At 38.9% G+C, this 18,581-nt stretch overlaps 1 protein-coding gene across 4 annotated transcripts in view; it reads right to left on the bottom strand.

The window, feature by feature from the left end:
• The window catches only part of ccnd2a (cyclin D2, a), a 135,167-nt gene that overhangs the window by 57,169 nt on the left and 59,417 nt on the right, over window positions 1-18,581 (bottom strand). The gene's annotated exons all lie outside the window — the stretch shown is intronic.

The following is an 18,581-nucleotide window of genomic DNA, read 5'->3' as shown; positions in this document are numbered from 1 at the left end:
GCAAATGTTATATTTCCAGTACTGGTACACAATTATTTTTTTTTTTTTCCAATGAAATCATAATTTGTGAAAGGTGTGGTCCAGTGAAATCTCATGATATTGCCTTCATGAGAACAGGAGCTGTTTTTGTTTCTCCACTCAGACGTACTTTACGCCTATCACTCATCAAAATAACTTGGGTGAAAAGAGTGGATTATTCCACAAAGGAGCTAAATGACATTAGTCTCCTTCCTATCAGGTGTAATCTGCTTTCCCCATAGAGATCAGCTTATGTGAGCAATGCAGTGAAGCCTGAGGGCCTTTGACATGGTGGGTTAGAGAGCTAGCTTCACTTCCGAAAAGCAATGCTTCACCCCTCCCACCCAAGTTCCTGCAGAGCTGCATTTCACAGTGTGTGAGTTTACCTAGAGGGACTGCAAGGAGTGGGAGAACTGCGAAGGAAGGGGGAGGTGGGAAAAGTGTAGCATGAAAGCCATTCAAATGTGAAGTTGTCAAAACACATATTTCCGTTTTTTTTTTTTTTTTTTTAAACAGAGTAAATACGGAGGGAACTCAAAGCAGGTGAAAAGCAGAGAGGTTTGAATTAGATCCCCCAGTCTTCAGAAGTCAGGAAATGGGATCAGGTGAATAACGAACAAGACATCCAGGACTTAAGATCCTGCATTGTCTGAAATGGCTTTTTAAATGTCTTCCATTATCCAGCATTGTCTTTGAAACCTGAGCTCTTGGCAGTGTGCATCAGTTATCCGCTTCCTGATAAACAAATGTAAGTCAACTTCACCAGGAAACTTAATTCTGTAGAAACTGACTTGACTATGAGCTGTAACTCTATCCAAACCAGTCTGATCACATCTGAAAATATTTATTACAGTTGAGGAATGACAAATCATGCAGTTCTTGCTAGAGACGTTGCAACTTCCCCTTTGTCTTTGAAACATTATCAACATTTTAGTGTATTTCCCTCTCTGTCTCTGCCTTCAGCAACATGCATGAGTGTACTGACAGTGTAATACCAGCCCTACTACCAGCATTAAGGTCTGTGTTGTGTCCTGAAATGACAGCAGCTGCTGAGACAGTCCACGCTGAGAGCAGCCAAATCATACAGTGGTCGGGGAATCTCCCACTCTGAACAATGCACTACACTCATTAGTGCTTCAAAACAGCCTTTGATGGACATCCTCATTTTTGAGGCAGGAGATAAAAACAGCTACATTTTGCCAGTGTATTGAAATGTTTCTGTGTGTGTACATGTGTTTGTGTGTTACGAAATGTTAAATGTTCATCCAGGTGGGTGACAACAATGAGAAAAGGGGGCAGGTAAAATGCGGACCTATTCTGGCTCCCTAATCTCTCCATTCTGACACACTTTGATTTGTGACTCAATCCAAAGCCTGAGTAAACAGCATGTCCGTCGCCACCCAAGTAAAGATTGCGATTAACTTTCAATCGGCTCTTTGGTCTCCTCAGCGTTTGTTCAAGGAGGTTCAGATATCTTTTCAAGTCCAGGTTAACTGGAAAAAAAAAACAAAAAAAAAACAACAACAGTTGACTGGCAGACAACGGTATGGTCCCCACTCCCCCTTTTGTGAAGGCTTGTTGGGAATTCTCCCTCTCTGTTTGTCCCTCCCTAGCATGACCAGGCAGATGTTCCTACACACAGGTCATTACACACACAATGACTTATAAATGCACGAAAACACACAATTACACAATGTTGACAGAAATGTTTTAGATCATCAAAGATGAGCAGGGCAGGATAAAGAAGACATAATAGGCTAAAGAAAAGAGAGGTGAGAGAATGAGAGAAAGCACACAGAGGGGAAGAGCTGCAGGCACTTAGCAGGATAAAGTAGTGGATAAATGTCCTGTTTTGCAAGTGAGTATAATTTATTCTGTGGGTTATAAAATACTTGGCTCCAGTTTTGTGGGTAGCTGTTAACAAGAACATTTAAATCATGTATCATTTCAACCCACCTTTTGATCAAACCCCACCCAAAATCCACTAAAGGTATCAGTAAAATGTGGATGTGTGTTAACATAAAGTGTAAAGTGAATACACTTTACACGATGGTACAGCAACAAAAGCCAAAACATATACTGTACCTGTTATGTGCCATGTGGAAGTAGGTCTAAAATAATGTATGTCTAACTTGTAAAACTATTTACTAAAATAGTATCAACAAGAATCTGCTCATCAACCTAGTTGAAAAACAAGAAAGGTCGAATGTTGCCCAAGTACTTACAGCATTATCCTTTAAAAAGACTTTTGCTAGTTTTAGTTTTGGTTCATAGTGCAAAAACATTGCAACATCATACTGATTGTTTGAATAAATCTTACTGAGGATGACACATTGGGAAATAGATATATTTATTATCTTGCTATGTTAACATGAATGCCAGGTGAGCTGTTTTCAGAGACCTGGTGGTACAGAGGGGGAGAAAAAGGTGAAAACAATTATGAAGTTCAAGTAATAGAAACAAATTAGATATGTGTCTTCTTGTCTCTGTGTGCCCAACCTCATACCTCATGTGAAACGCACTGACAGTTCAACCTACTAACAGTGGGACACTGCTGGAAAACAGAAGCAAAGCGTCTACAGAAGTGAAAGATCGATTCAGACGATGCTTTTGAAATAAGGGAACAAGATGGATGGCGGCAACTGCTGTTGAGGCAGCTTGTTTTTACAAGTCCAAGAATCCCAAATACATTTTCTGTAAGTGCAACAATTGTGCCTTGTTGAATAAGAGGCATAAGCTGACACAGCACCTGACAACCACAGCATTTAAACAATACCTGATACACAAAAAAAGGTCCTGCCTTTATGCCGGGGAGCTAAAGGGCCATCAGTTACTTTCAATAACTGAGGCGAGATGTTTTTCCCATTGTCTCGATCTTGTATATTACTTTTCTTTTTCTTTGGGTCTTATGTTTTGTCCCCTTCACCTATGATTGTGGGTGAACACACATTAATGGGAATAAACAAAAACATTTTTTTCCACAGTGTAAACTTTTCTTTTTATGTAGCATGTCTTCCAGGGACCTACCATTTGGATAAAAATATACAGAGTATGTTACATTTGCTCAGGTTGTCCACTTGTCAAATTAATTCATTTTAAATGAGTGGAACAATTAGAAGTCCCAACAGATTACTATACAGTAAACATAGAGCTAAGTGATGTTTTCATTTGGTTCAATTTCATTTAAAGAATAAAGTAAATTTTTACTCTCTGTCCTCTGCCACTAATACTAGCACTGGCTGCTGTTCTATGTTGGCATCCACAGTGGCAGAGTCCAACAGAAATATTCAGAAGTACCCTGCAAAATATCTGCTGGTTAACAAGCGTGGTATTTTAGACGTTGTCATACCCCTCAAACATACTTTTTGCTTTTAGGTTTAGAAAATATTTATGGTTATCCTATGTAAATCACCTAAATTGGCTTTTAGGATTTGGAGAGATGGCTGTCATGGTAAAAGTACTTCTTTTCTTCAGGAATTCTTCAGAAATGTTTTACAGCTAACAAATCACCTAATCCGACATTGCTTTCCAATTTCAAAAAATCATTAAAAATCAAGTGCAAAGGCATGCATAAAATTTCTCTCTCTTCCTTTCTGTTTCTTACACACTGAATAAGCAGAAGCTGAGTCTGGGGGCCACATTCTTACCCTCTCCACACTTAACTGCCAACACAGCACGTGGCTTATTGCTGGCTTCACTGATGGCTCCTTCAAGGAGTTTTTATGGGTCACACGCATAATACACTTTGTGTTACAGTGCAGTGAACCTCCATTGAGGGGTTTGGTGGTGTCACCAGGGTCCAGATGAAGGTTAGGGACAGAGGAAGAAAGAACAAACAACATTCAAAGATTCTCAACATACTGTGCAGGAGTTCAGACACACAGGCCAGCTGAACACTCAGCTCCTCTATGTGTTAAGGTTTGCAGACCAAACCGGTCAGAAATGTGTGAATGACAGAGAATGGGATGGGAGACAGATTTGAGAGCTAGAAATCTCATAAATTAATGACCCAAATTAAACTTTGCTGATAATTTAGCACTGTGTAGCACGCACACACATCCTCCATACATTTATAGATGCAATCACGCACAATACATACACATACATCACTCCGACACACAAACTGCATAGACATACACGCCTACAGGCACACACACAGGCACGCACACAAGTGGATATGTCCAACAGTGGTGAACAGCTGCAAGGGTCAGTCTGGAGCGAGACCAGCCACCTCTTGGCCACAAAGGGCTGCTTGTGCCCCCAGCTCGCTAGGAACATAAAACACAAGAGATAAGACTAGACACTGTTTGCCAGGACCAATGGCTCTTCCTAAACAGGAACTGCAAGTGCAAGTGTTTGACACATGCACACACATAGGGATGCAGGAAAGAACACACATGTGAATTGTGACTTACACACAGATACAGTATATGGACCATGTTTGAGTGTGTCTGCGTGAAGAAAATTGTTAAATGAGAGATCAGATATGCTGATTTTTTTAAAGCCCACCTCTGCTGACCCCACTTTTTCCAAGCTGAGCACAACTGACCACTTAAGAGCTCAATACTGTAAAATTAACCTACCCTCAACAATATTTAAAGGGAGGCTTCTGTCTGCAGCAGGTCAATTAAGGTCCTGTTAGCTAGAAGGAATCAGTGGCTCCTGTTCTGAGAGAAATTTTTTACATTAAGAAAACTGTTGATAACTGTGGGAGAGTTTCATTTCTTAAGAAATGATTCATTATCACTACAACTAACTCAGTTCTGCCATTGCAAACAACCAACGACCGGGTTTTGTTGTTTTTGTTAATATTTTTTTGGACCACTCCACCTGGGGGCATAGACACAACACATTCTTCCTTATCCATCTCAAATGTGACTGTTAATGTTAACAACTTTGAATAATATTAGTTTTGCATAACTGACATTACTCAGAATTGACTCAATCGCATTGCAGACATTCTGGCTGCTCTAGTTTGCGTACCTTATTAGCATATACTCATGTCATACGTGCCACTTTAAAGGTTTTAATCTCAAATATCAAGAATTTCTAATAGCAGTGTTACTTTTTATAAAAACAACTGCAGTCGACGAGAACTCCTGCCCTGAGCTGTGCAAAGAGTTCTATTGTGCTCTGGAGATTGATGCTAAAAGTGAAGTAAAAGAAGCCTACCCCAACAATTAAACCCTGCTCTATTCTTTTGTATGCAACTCTATTTTCTGCTGAGTCATGATTTGTCCAGTCACCACTTGCAGGCCCACACAGACACAGGGCCACACACACCATGACACAGTGGAGTCTGTGTGGTTTGGATCAAGGTCCACTTGCAGGAGGGGAGGAGGAAAACCCCCTAAACGTGACTGATGTCTTTGTCCTTATCGCTTCCCTTCTTCTTCCATTCTCTCTCTGTTGGCCTATCCATCACCAGGCCTGTCTCCCTCTCGCTCTCTGTCGCCTCCCCAACTTTGTCCATCTGTCGCTATCGCCACTCCCCTCTATTTCTCACATAGCTATCTGTAGTGTGTCTTGCTGATCTCCTATCTCCATTTTATGCAAAGCATTCTTGTTTCATATGACATTGCAAAAATTAGTATCGATTCATAATCTTGTGGGAGGTGCTGCTAAGTGCGCTGGCAAACCAAATGACCCTTTGGTGTTTTAAATATTTGTGTCCATTGCATCAACAGCGTGTGCATCTTTGTAAAGGCAGATGTGTTGGGATAATATGGAGGCCTGCAGCATGAATGTTGCTACATCACCCTGCAGTTTATTTTAATAATTTCCACTTCATTCATCAGCTGTCCATACTGACCAGAGGGCCATGCAGCTGTAGCTCATTCATAACCTCCACTGGCCACCCCACACACACACACTCCCTCACACACACACACACACAAACACACACACACACTTGAGCCCACATACTTTATGGATATGGTTGCTAGGTATTCTTAGTTAAATCTTCACCGAGCAAAAAAGAAAAGTTAGATGTGTATGTCTGTCACAAGAAAAAAAAACAAACAAAAAAAGTACAAGAACAACAACTACAAAACAGCACACTTAAATTGGGTAAAATTTTAGCTCGTATGTTTTAAAATGAGGCTATGGGGATTTTGCAGAACTGCAGTATGTATACAGAAGGTGGAAGCTTAAACATCTGTGTACGCAAATAAGAGTGAGAGAGCAATATGGTGTCTCAAACACCTGGGACTTGGTCTCTTTTGCGAACAGTTGCAGTAGCATTTAATCCACACAATCAGCCTATCAAAAAAGAGCTCACTGAAATTAGAGGCAGGGACAGATGGATGGTCACACGTTTATGCACACTCACACAGTACACTTACACATACACTTACAAATGTGACTGTTTGGTTCTTAAAATACAATCTGAGGTTGGTATCTCCTAATGTTTTCTTATCAAACATCTTACCTAAGCTTTTGTTCATCTAAGGTCAAAAGACCTATGAGCTATGACAAACGTTTGTTTTACAATCAAGCCTGAATCCTGAATGACTCAGCCATGGAACATGCAGAATATTCAAAAGAGACATCTATCCATATAGGGATATTTTCACAACAGTAAGAAAATATATTGGAATGAGAGAGTGAGACCAAGAGTGTCACATGAATGGACCAGAGGCTTGTTCATACTGTAGCTCTAGTTTCAAATTCCACTCATTCATGATCGTGAAGGGAAGTTTGGACAAAACTAATTTAAAAAGGGGAAGTTCAGCGTGACAAATCAAAATGTAAAAAAAAAATAACAATAAGCAGATTAGTTGATGTAAAACTTTGCTTCTCACTATAACGACATAAACAAACACAATATCTACGGAAAGGAATTATTATTATACATAAAGTCATGGCCAAAAATATCGGCACCCTTGCAATCCTGTCAGAATATGCAACCCTTTTCTCAGAAAATTGTTCCAATCGCAAATGTTTTGGTATTCACTTGCTTTTTTTGTACTGGAACAACACAAAAAAACAGAGAAGTAAAGTCAAATGTGATACAATTCCACACAGAACCCAAAAAAATGCACTGGACAAAATTATTGGCACCCTTAATTTAATATTTGGTAGCACCCCCTTTGGAAATAATAACTGAAATCAATTTCTGGGTCCTTTCTTAAGTGTGTTTCAGGTCATTGTCCTGCTGGAAGACCCATAACCTCTGGTGGAGACGCAACTTTCTGACACTGGCCACTATGTTCCACCCCAGAATGAATCAGATTTCATGATACCGTTCACACAGTGCCAGAAGGAGCAAAGCAACCCCAAAACACCTTCGAACCTCCACCATGTTTGACTGTAGGGACTGTGTTCTTTTCTGTTCTGTTCACTGTCGTACCCTGTGTCTGCAGATCAGCTTGAATTTGATTGGAAGCTAATCAGGGTTTTTTATCCACCTTCCTTTGTTGGAATTTTTCATTAATTTTGCTCTTCTGTCCACGTCCAGGGAGGTTAGCTACAGTGCCATGGGCTGTAAACCTCTTGATGATATTGCACACAGTGGACACAGGAACATTAAGATCTCTGGAGATGGATTTGTAGCTTTGGGATTGTTCATGTTTTTCCACAATTTGTTTCTCTCAAATCCACAGAAACCTCTTTACACTTATTTCTTTTCTCCATGCTCAGTCACATACAACACAAAGGTTGATTCAACTTTTCTAAATTTTAACTGGTTACAGGAGCATCACATGCTTGAAAAGCAAATATTCCTTACAATTTTGACAAGGTGCCAAAAATTTTGTCCATTCCATTTTTGAGTTCTGTGAATTTATATCAAGTTGAACTTTTCTTCTCAATTTTCTTGTGTTGTTCCAGTGCAAACAAAAACAATACACACGTGAATACTAAAACATTTCCAATTGGAACAATTTTCTGAGAGAAGGGTTACATTTTCTGACAGAATTGCATAGGGTGCTGATATTTCTGGACATGACTATACATATATATGTAGGAAGAATACTGTTACTACAAACTTCCTGCACTATTACTCACCTTGATGCTGCCCACTGGTGATTATAAATATTAGGCTTGTGTTTGTTAGTTTTTTATTTTTCTCTACTGCTTTTGGGCCTAACCTGTCTGGTTTGAAAAGTATCAGGTACTGTGAAGAACAGAACGAGAGGACTACCTGAAAAGACTGCTTCATACCACAATTTGTGTGGACACAGCTTAGACCAAACACAGTATTTTTATGACAGTATGTATTTCATTTTAGTATGAATTAAAAAGCCAAATAGATAAACTGTTAAACCCTAAAAGTGATGTTTCAATGCAACTAAACCGCAAAAGGGGTTTAACTTTTTAAAGGGAAGATAATAACTTGATCAATTATGTTCTGATGCAACATATTTTTTTAATGAATGAAAGGCTAGTATCAGGAAGTAGGTGGCAGGTGTGTAAAGTGACCGATGTTCAACTCCAGAGTCCTGTGTGTGGTTAGGTTAAGGCTAGACAGATGGTTTTCTCTGATAAATCAGAAGGTGAAAAAGAAGTTAAGGCAGGTGTGTTGAGCTTTTGTTCTCCTCTCTGTGTTTGCAGCAAGGCAGTCCCTTAATCTGTGCAATAAATAAGTTACCTGTCAGTCTGTAAAATGTCAGTGTAAACAAGCTGCATCAGTAGAAGTATGCCTTGTTAAATGACATGGCAACAAAATCCCTACTTCCTATACCATAATCATATTTTGACATACTTGGTGTATGCACTTTGGATGTGCAAACACAACCTCTCCACACATCCAAATCTGTTCATTATTGGAACAGACTGGACACATCGCAAATTAAGACACACTAAGTTGTCCCAGCTAGCATTTACAATTGTTGCTATGACATTTGCTTGCTGCTGACCCCACCCACAGTAGTCTGTATTCAGAGAGAGTGAAAGGAAGGTAAAAGCATGTCAACACAAGGTCACATCTGCAGACCGAAGAGGTATGATACGGTATCTTTTTTACTCTAATTGTATTATTTTGGGGGTTTTCTTTTAGAACAAGTAGCTCATCGAGCGCCTTTCAAGAACACTCTGTTTATAATGAAGTATATCATTAAATGAGAAAAGGTTTTCCATTTGAGTTATTCCAGCAGTGATCAACTCACTGGCACAAAGTAGTAGCATTCCCCAAGTGTTTCACTGATTACAGCTAATTCCAACATCACCTCCCCGTGCCTCAAAACATTCCATCGCCGTTTTTCTATTTCGGATTGAGGTATTTGCCTGCTTTTCTCTTTATTTAATCCACTTGAAAAAAGGTCCTGTGATTTAGCTCCTTGAGAAGAACTCTCCTTCACTCCCAGAGGGATCTGACTAAACTTTAACTGTTGTTGGGCAAAATACGTCCACATGACATGAGGGGGACTGATTCCCATGTGATTGGTTGATAATTGCCATGTTTGGAATGATGGAAAGATTCTTTGAAATCTGTGTCGCCACTGTTCATGGGCAATTTACTGTACATGAAAGGGTGGAGAGGCAGTATCACTCATTAACAGAAGCCACTGTGTTAAAACACTAACTGTACCTTTGGTGAACCCTGATCCAGAAACAATACATTAACTAACTGTCTAGAGGTAGGTCACTCAATCTTTTCAAATGCACACACACCTCACTGATAGATGTAACTTTCCTAAGACAATAATTGTGCAAGTAAAGTAAAAGTATGCACATGTTAACACCCTTAATACTGATAAGATTTGAAAATATTTCCATTGCATTGCTTTCAATTGAGTCCCAGTTTGACTTGGGTTAACTGCTGTTGTGGTGACTCATAATCAAAAGGGTGGGTCAGTTAAGATACTGTAAATATGCTGTGCAGTTAACTGCCTGCTAAAATGTGTCAAATGGTGGTAGGTTCACATAATGATAAACCGATAGCCTCTGATCAACAGCAAACAGGATGTTTCTTTGGGTTTTGCCAGTGAGGATGTGAAACAAAAGGTGAAGTGTGAGGTGTGGGGAGTGTAGGGCTGCAGGTTTGGAATAGCTGACAGCTCTCATTTTGACTCAGCAAGTTAGCACCAGTTGCTTTTGTGCTGCATCATAAGTAGAGTTATAAGATTTTTTAATTTTAATTTGACAGATTTGGGATGTGTCATCATACTCTCCACTAATATCTTAGTAAGTCATAACGTTTGCTTTGAGTCCTACTTCAAAAAATAAAATGGGTTGGGCAATATCCTTGTTCTCAGATTCTCAATTTCTTGAAATTAAGAAAATTTTGTACTTATTCTTCTGCTTGGTCTCAAATGCTTTTTAAAAGAAAAAGGATTTAAAGTAATAGGTTTAACGTTCATAAAACAATGAATAATGTTAAATGGAATATGTGACAAACTGTTATTTTAAAATATCTGGTAATCGCTGTCATATATGTAAATCAATTATGTCTTTTCTTACTTTCTCTGCATAGATAAGTGTACACAGTATATTCACTGTATGTCCTCAGCAGCAGCAGAATAACCAGCGTTTCCTTCTGTGCCTTCTAGCAGCTGCAGTAAACCAGTCTGACTAGTGCCCTCTATGAGGTATTAAATGCTTCTGCAGAACAGAAACTAGCAGAGCAGGGACAGCTGGACAGGGACAAGTGCAGCATGGCCACCGGCAGCACTCATGGCAGAGACAGTGGTGCAGTTCCCAGGAAACAGCTGCTCTGCTATCAGTCACACTTAGACTACAGACATGGGATAAAGTAAGTTGGGTTTTAAAAGAAGGTAAAAAAGAAAAGGTAAAAAAGAAAAGTGGTTATCGTTCATTCATAGCATGCCAAATTCATGCATGTATGGTAGCTGAATATTATGTCACAAACAACTCACACAGCCAATACCCTAGATGTTTTCCAACTTCTATGTGTTTTTGTGTGTTTGCTGAGAGATAGTTAACCACAGATCATCCAGCCAAAAAAACAATAGCAAAAAAAAGCAGAAGCAAAAGCACAGTCCAGCATGTGTTCATTTAGACCAGTGATAGATGAGGTTTAGACCAAGTAGAGGTGTTAAAGTGTGAAAATTAACTAATTCAAAACAGGAAAACAAACTCATAAACTTGAAGAAACCTGGGCTTAAATCATACACATAAAGCCTTTTTATTGTATGCCAGCCCAGAGGCAGAGAAACAGATTTGATTGTAAAAATAAAACTGTAATGCATGGAAACTTTACACAATACTCTATATGAGTATCACAATCAGTGTAATCAAGGGAAAATACCTCTGCCTTTTCCATACACAAAACATTCCCATGACATTATATTTTAAGAACTATAGCTTGTCATTTTGTAATTTGACCTCTAGCTTTGGTTTCTTTCACCTGTTCGTTGACTTTAAATTAGTGTACATACTTTCATGTCCTGGTTACCATCAGCTTGCACCTTGTGTTTTCACTTTCTGGACAGTTAAGAGCAAAACCCCATTCTCCTTAAACTTTATAGTTAACATAAAAAGACACCTTCTTTTCTTTACATACCTTGAACACAAACATATTTAAAATGTAAATCTATCGAATATAAACAGGTCCTGCTACCAAAGAAAAATTCGGGGGCTAAAGCATAACAAAGTAGGTGGGGAAATTTACTACAGGATTTGTTCTGTATGAAATTACTCATCACGAAACCCTAATTTTCATTCATTTGAAATTGTTTATGCATGATGGGTCGGGACATGTGTAAAGGGAACTTAATAGATTATGGTTCTTGAAGACTGACAGAATCATACTGTATTTAGAAAAAGAAACCTGAAAATTGAAAAAAGTTAATTCAACCGTTTTCAAAGTTAACTTGAGGGTGTGGTGATTCAGATGTGTCTCAAACAAGTGTGCAGGTCAAGAAGCAATGTTTTTAAAATGCATGTCCTTAGAAGAGTCATCATTTATTGTAAAAAATACATAAATAAAAACAGACTTAGTTCCTGCAAAGCACAAGACTTAACAATTAGTACCGAAGTCGACAAATGCCACGGTGGCCTAATCTTATCAGCTAGGGTGGAGAAGAGAGGAGGGACAGCTGGTGTTATTTCTGTTGGCACTTTTTCACATCAGTGTTTGCAGTGGCATGACCACTCCACATCAACCATGGCAGGTTGATGTGGAGAACTTTATACACACTTATCAGTGTGAATAAAGTGCTTTAAACCAGGAACGTGACAACTTCAAAATGGAAAACAGAAGAGTAAAAAAAAGCAACAAAAAATCCCCATTGCTATGTTTCAGACCTGAACAAATCTACTAACATCACTGGTAGGCAACAGTTTCCATTTCTATAATTCAAAACAAAAGGGTTGAGAAATAAGTCATCAATTCTTCTTTTATTTGACAAAACTTTACCTGTGAGTAATACATGTCTTTGTCAAGAATCAGTGAAACCTTCCACTCAAGCCAACCTATAAGGAGCTGTGTGGATGCCTTTTGAAAAGCAAGAGCAGCTACTTTTCAGTTAGCTTGTATTTTATGGATAGCACACCTCTTCCTGGTGTTTCTTTATTCGAGAGTTGTTGGGAACTGGGGGTCATGGCAGGGCCACGGTTAATATCACAGGGGCAAGTGGGGAGAAGGATGAAGCACAGCAGGGTTTAATATCGTATGTCTTTAATGTCTGACTGACTGTCTGGACATTCCTGGTTCCTGAGGTCCAGTGTTCCCATACAGCTTCTTGGACACACTGGGTATCACTCATGCTTGTTTTCTTTTTTTCTTTTTTTTTTTGAGACACAGTTTGAAACACAATTTCCCATACCATACTTTTTCTGTCATGTTATGCCTCCTGTACTGACCCCTTGTTGAAATCAAGCTTTCTCCCATAAGAACAATTAAGATATGGACATTCTCCCGCTGTGTGTTACATGTGTGACACAAAGTCTCTCACATATCCCAAAAGGAGCTGTTTTTAAATTGCCACACAAGTTTAAATTTATTTCATATTTATTAACTTCACATAAAAAAGGTGGCCATGTTTTTCAAAGCCTCCACATGCTCATAGCCTTTGAATATGAGTGAAAGTTTATATGTTCTTGCCTATTTTGAGAGGCAAAATTTACCCCCGTTATCAGCTCCTCTGCTGCTTGTCTCAAACACTCCGACATTAATTACTAACTCCTGCAGTGTCCTGATGGCATGTCCTATGTCTCCCATCTCTCTCTCCTTACTAAATCAGTGTTTATGTTACTGAGCTAATATTTCTACGTATGTATTAACCTTTCCCACCATCCATCTCTCTCTCCATCAGTTTTATAATTATCCATTTTATAAAATGTTACACTCACACTTACACTGTTTCTTTGGATCCTTAAGCATTCATGCTCTTCCTTCCTTTCTTATTTTGTCTTTCTCTCCATCCTTGTCTAATCTTATTTCTTCCTTTTTTATTCTTTTTCTTCCTTTCTATACCCGCTGTCTTGTTTCCTCCCTTCCATTCTTCTTGCCACTTCTTTTTACCCATTTCCTTCCTTTCCAGTTCAAATAAAACAGGCTAATTTCCTAGTTTTAATACTGTATGAGTACAAACTATTGTATTTAATTCAAGGTAGCTTTGTTGGGGTCTCTTTTGGAAGGCTTAGCATTTACTTTTTTCATTCTTTTCTTAATTTTAGCTAATCTCAAACACATGCACACACACCTGTCTGCCCCTTGTAAATTTACCTTCACAATAGGAGTCCTATTTTCAAATCAAGAGCCCTCTTACCTCACAGGAAGGTCTTAAAATATACTAGGATCTCAAAATAAAATTCAGGCTGTTACTATTCCAGATTTTCAAAATATATTTTGTTTTCTTTCAACTTCTTTTAATTTGCACTTTTTTAAAATCTTTTTTTAACATTATAATCTGTAAATTTACCTTCACAATAGAAGTCCTTTTACAGCTTTACATGCACAGCCCTGTCAATACTTTGTAACTTCTGAGTGATCAGCCTATCATCTCTCTCATCTACTCAAAAAAACCCTTTTTTTAGTTTTGTTCAGACAAACACACAAACACACACATTTATATTGCTTATTATTGTCCCCAGCGATGACAGTATGGCATTGAGATTAACTATGTAAAATAATACTGAAAGTCCAGAGTGCACTGGCTGAACAGTATCATTGGCCAGACCGGTTATTGAATCCCTAAGTTCTAATACATGAAAGGCAGAGTGAGGCAGCCACCAACTCATAAACACCCAAACAATGTGGGAAAAACAATATCTCACAATTAATGCAGATACAAACTTTTAGTAACTATTAGTAATGCAGATTTCTTATTTGAGTTTACTGTAAATTGTTATAAAATAAACTAAACAACTCAAATTAGACTACTGTTGAGCCACTCCCTCCATCCTGTCTTCCTTTTCCTATGCCTCTGCTCACCCCAGTATGGCCTCTTAAAGGCCCACACCACACGTCTGGGCTTCCTGGCTACTGATTGCAGTGTCTGACTCACAAAAGGCAAAAGACAAGCCGCTGGTGTCTGTACCAGGTACCATCTGGGTCTGGTTACCCAGCAATGTAGGCAGTAGAAGACTTACAAGGCAGAGGATGATGGCAGTGTGGAATTTGTTCCCTTCTTAAAAAAACTGAAGGGGCCACAGAAACCTACTAAAGAACTTAAATGTACAGTATGTACATGACTTTGAAAGGGAAACACATGCACAGTGACACCAAGCAACGTCTGAAAGCTCTTATTGACGTCTGTGTTTGTGGCCTGAATTACCGGTTAATCTAGATAAAAGAACTGACTGAAAGAATCCTTACAAAAGATTTTTTCTTTTTTTTTGTAACAACTTTGGTTGTTTTGTTTATTTATTTTTAAGTTTCTCCAATCTTAGCTTATCAGCTGTTTAAAACCAGTTGAATGAATAGTTGAATCAACTCGTTGTTCTGAGGTATTTTGGTGTTTAATAATTATTGACTCATAACTTCCCAATATACATAAGACAATTTTAACTTGTGACGCATAAAACAAAACGTTATCTAATTGCAACTCCTGAGTTTACATGCCAATGAGTGAAGGCAAGTTCAATCACAAACACAATATAATATCCACATTTTGTACAAAATAATATATAAAATATTAATTTAAATAGTTTATAGAGCTGATGTGAAATATTCATTAATTCACCAAGCCCCCTGAGATTAGTGTCCCATGCTGGGTCATTCAACCCTGATGCATTGTCAAATCTAGGAAAGTCTCCTGCAGACCCTACGCCCACCCCATGCTATATCCTGATGTGCACCTCCCTAGAGATGAAAACAAAGAAGAATATGGATCGGGTCACATTTTTTGTCAGAACACAACATGAGCGTATTGGTCTAGCAGCCAAACCTGACCCAAGCCTGACACAGTTTAATTTTTACAGGATTGTTTCTAATATAAGTACTTAACCAGACGCAAAACATCCACTGTAGGCTCATTATTTTATAGCTATTTAAAAAAGAATAATAAAGAAACATGCATTCAGGTGCATTGTTTTATAGTTGCATTCAATCCTTTTACGCCCATTTATTAAAGCCTACGTGGCCAAACCTGGCCCAAACTGAAACCTGATATTTTAATTTTTGTCTATACCTTACCCTAACCCTCAGATACCAACAGGCACTGTTTGCCTTGTTCATTGTATCCAACCTTTAAACTAAACATCATGTACCACAACAACAGTTCTTCTGTCTCAATCAGTTCAATGGTTGTATATGCCATCTCCTCATTTCTGCTCTCTTTTATGCCTTGCAGTAATTTCAATAAAAATAACTGCTATTCTACATCTGTTAGCTCCTATACCAACATTATCTGATCTTAACACACACACATGCACACACAAAAACGTACTAGATGGGTAAAGAAACTCACCACAGTTGCACAGAAACCCCACCGCCAACTACCATTTTGGGAGTGCAATTGCAGTGTGACACAGACACATTAACACTAGTATAATTGTTCGCAACGATGTAGGCCACTTATATAGTCTACAGTGTAGCCTTTGCATAAATTTAATTCTGATTTTTTAAATTTCTAATATTCCCACAAAATATGTAAATAAAAACTGGATTCTAGATTGTGTGCCCACATCTTCCTTAAAAAGAAACATTAAATTTCCATTTAACATGTGGATAGCATGCTTCTTCATTTCAAGAAATAAAAATAATAAAATAATGTTTCCCAAAATGCTATGCCAAAAACTTTACAGCAGTTAGAAGCAAGCAAGAGCTAATTGCCAATATGTTATACCTCTGACGAAATTACAGCAATTAAGGCCATTCAGGGCAACATTGGTGAAAAACATTCCTGCGGCTTGAAAAGCATAGTCACCTCAAATAAATGCGCTATTTATCTTTTTTCTGTCTAAGCTGTTCTCTTTATTGCACACAACAACAGTGAGTTAATATGTCAATAAAGTTATACTGACATTGAGATATGCAGACAGACAGCCCGCAGCAGTGCTGGTTCTCTTCTACATTCTATGCACGGCCTACTATTCTGTGGATCTGCTGGGTGACATTATAGTATGAAGGATGTCCTGTACAGAACTGATAACACGTTCCTCATCACTAAGGCTAGTTTCTCTACCCACAATGCATTTGGGCCAGCTGGTGAAATATTTTGCCACTTAGCAGTGGGGTCAATCTGCAAATCTTCACTGCTGAAAGAGGTGCATAGTACATCATGTTAAAATAGCATACCTCTGTTATAGCAAGTGGCACATTTTATACATATATTGATTATTTAAAGAAACTAAACAAAACACAGAAATCATAATAGTTTGATTATTATCTACAAAACATTTAGAGACGTGAACAGGAACGTGATTTAAATGATAACACATTTAAATAGAATATTGACTCATTGATTATACAGACCGTCGGACTGAGTGCAGAGATGGGAGGGTGTGACTTTGGACAAAAAAAGGGTGGAGAGGAGCTGCTGGTGTTGGCTCTAAAAAGAGAAGCCCAGTCAGGGTGGCCAAGGATGATTCCTCTTTTGTTCCATCTCTGTCACCTAATCAATTTTCTTTGGCAAGTCCTAAATAAAGTCATATAGTGGTACTAATGTTTTAATATAACGCCATGTGTCTATGGCACAGACCTCCTGATCCCTCCTTCTGTATCTTGATTCATTAGCAGGGTAAGGGGTGGCATTTGTTGTCTGGCTGGGCAAAGAAGAAAAGGCTACAGATGAGTAAAGAAACAACTTTGAACAAGAGAGGTGGGCAAGGAGGGTGGGGGCAAGTGGAAGATGTAAGTATTTAAAGAAAAAAGAACATTTAAAAAGGAAATGTTCATTTTAAATATTCATTTTAAACACAATGCAGTATAATTCTCATCAAAAGCTTGACTCTTAGAAGAAGGGGAAGAAAAATGAGAATGGCTCATACAGCAAGAAGTGCAGTAGAAAGGAGAGGACAGAAAGTTATACTAAAAAGATAAGAAGAAAAAAGATGATGAAGGGGTGAAGAAGAAGGGTGAAAAAGCAAGGGACTGAAGGGACTGCTAGGCTTAGCAAGTTAGTGATTACTGATTAGCCAGCTCTGTCCTGTAGGGAGGCCTGTCTGTCCTTGGCTTGGGAAAACAACATTAAAGGGAGCCGGCTGTTTTGTGACGGGACTTGAAAGCGTGGTAGCTATCGAGAGACATTAGCCTTATCAATGGCCGGTCACTAGAGCCGCTCTACATGAAGCAACAAGGGCACTGCTTTTTCAGAAAGAGATAACCAATGCATACCTCGGTCCACATTTGCATGCACTGGGGCAACAGGCAGGCTAAGGCACACAATATGACAGAGGCGAGCATGAAATAAATGACACATTTATTTGCTGGAGAAGGGCAGCTATGCCAAATGAGGTATACATGCCAGAAAGCCAGTCAGTGTCTCTGAGTCGTGCCCAGTTCGCGGATGGGTGTGGTAATGTGGAAGACAAGTGAAGAGTTATATTCAATGTGTCTGATGTCCCTGTCGTCTACTGTTCTGTGTACTATTCTTCAATGTATGTATGTTTGCCTCGATTGATTTTTGTGGGGTAAGGTCATTCTGAACAGCTGCTGATAGACCTGCAATTCATCTGGAGTTCAAAGAGTGCTTGGGTCAGTCAGTGCTGTTACTGTAATTCATTGAATGACAACGTCATTGGGCACCTTGCATTGTCAACAGCGTGGGTGGCTAGGTAGTTAGTCGGTTTGTCAGTCACTTTCTTATCTGATATGAAAGTCTGATCAATGCAGCAAAGTCACACAACTTTGATCCATAGATGTGAAGTTAGTCTGGACTACACATTGGTCTATAGAAAATGCAGTACAGTTAACATTATCATCTGGTTTCACCTTGGTTCTTTAGAATAGACACTGCCTTCTAAGCATCCATCTATCCATCTTTAGTAACCGCTTATCCTGTTAAGGGTGGCAGGGGGCTTAAGCCTGTCCCAGCTGTCAATGGGAGAGCGGTGAGGTAAACCCTGGACTTCAAGTCTATCTCAGAAGCAACACAGAGTCACAGTCAGAAATCATTCATGCTCACATTCAGATCTACGAGCAATTTGGAGTCACCAGTTAACCTAACATGCATGTCTCTAGACTGTGGGAGGAAACCAGAGTACCCAATGAAGAA

Source organism: Channa argus, chromosome 4, assembly GCF_033026475.1.
Source record: "Channa argus isolate prfri chromosome 4, Channa argus male v1.0, whole genome shotgun sequence".
Classification (NCBI taxonomy): domain Eukaryota; kingdom Metazoa; phylum Chordata; class Actinopteri; order Anabantiformes; family Channidae; genus Channa; species Channa argus.
This window is presented reverse-complemented; position numbering and strand designations above follow the sequence as displayed.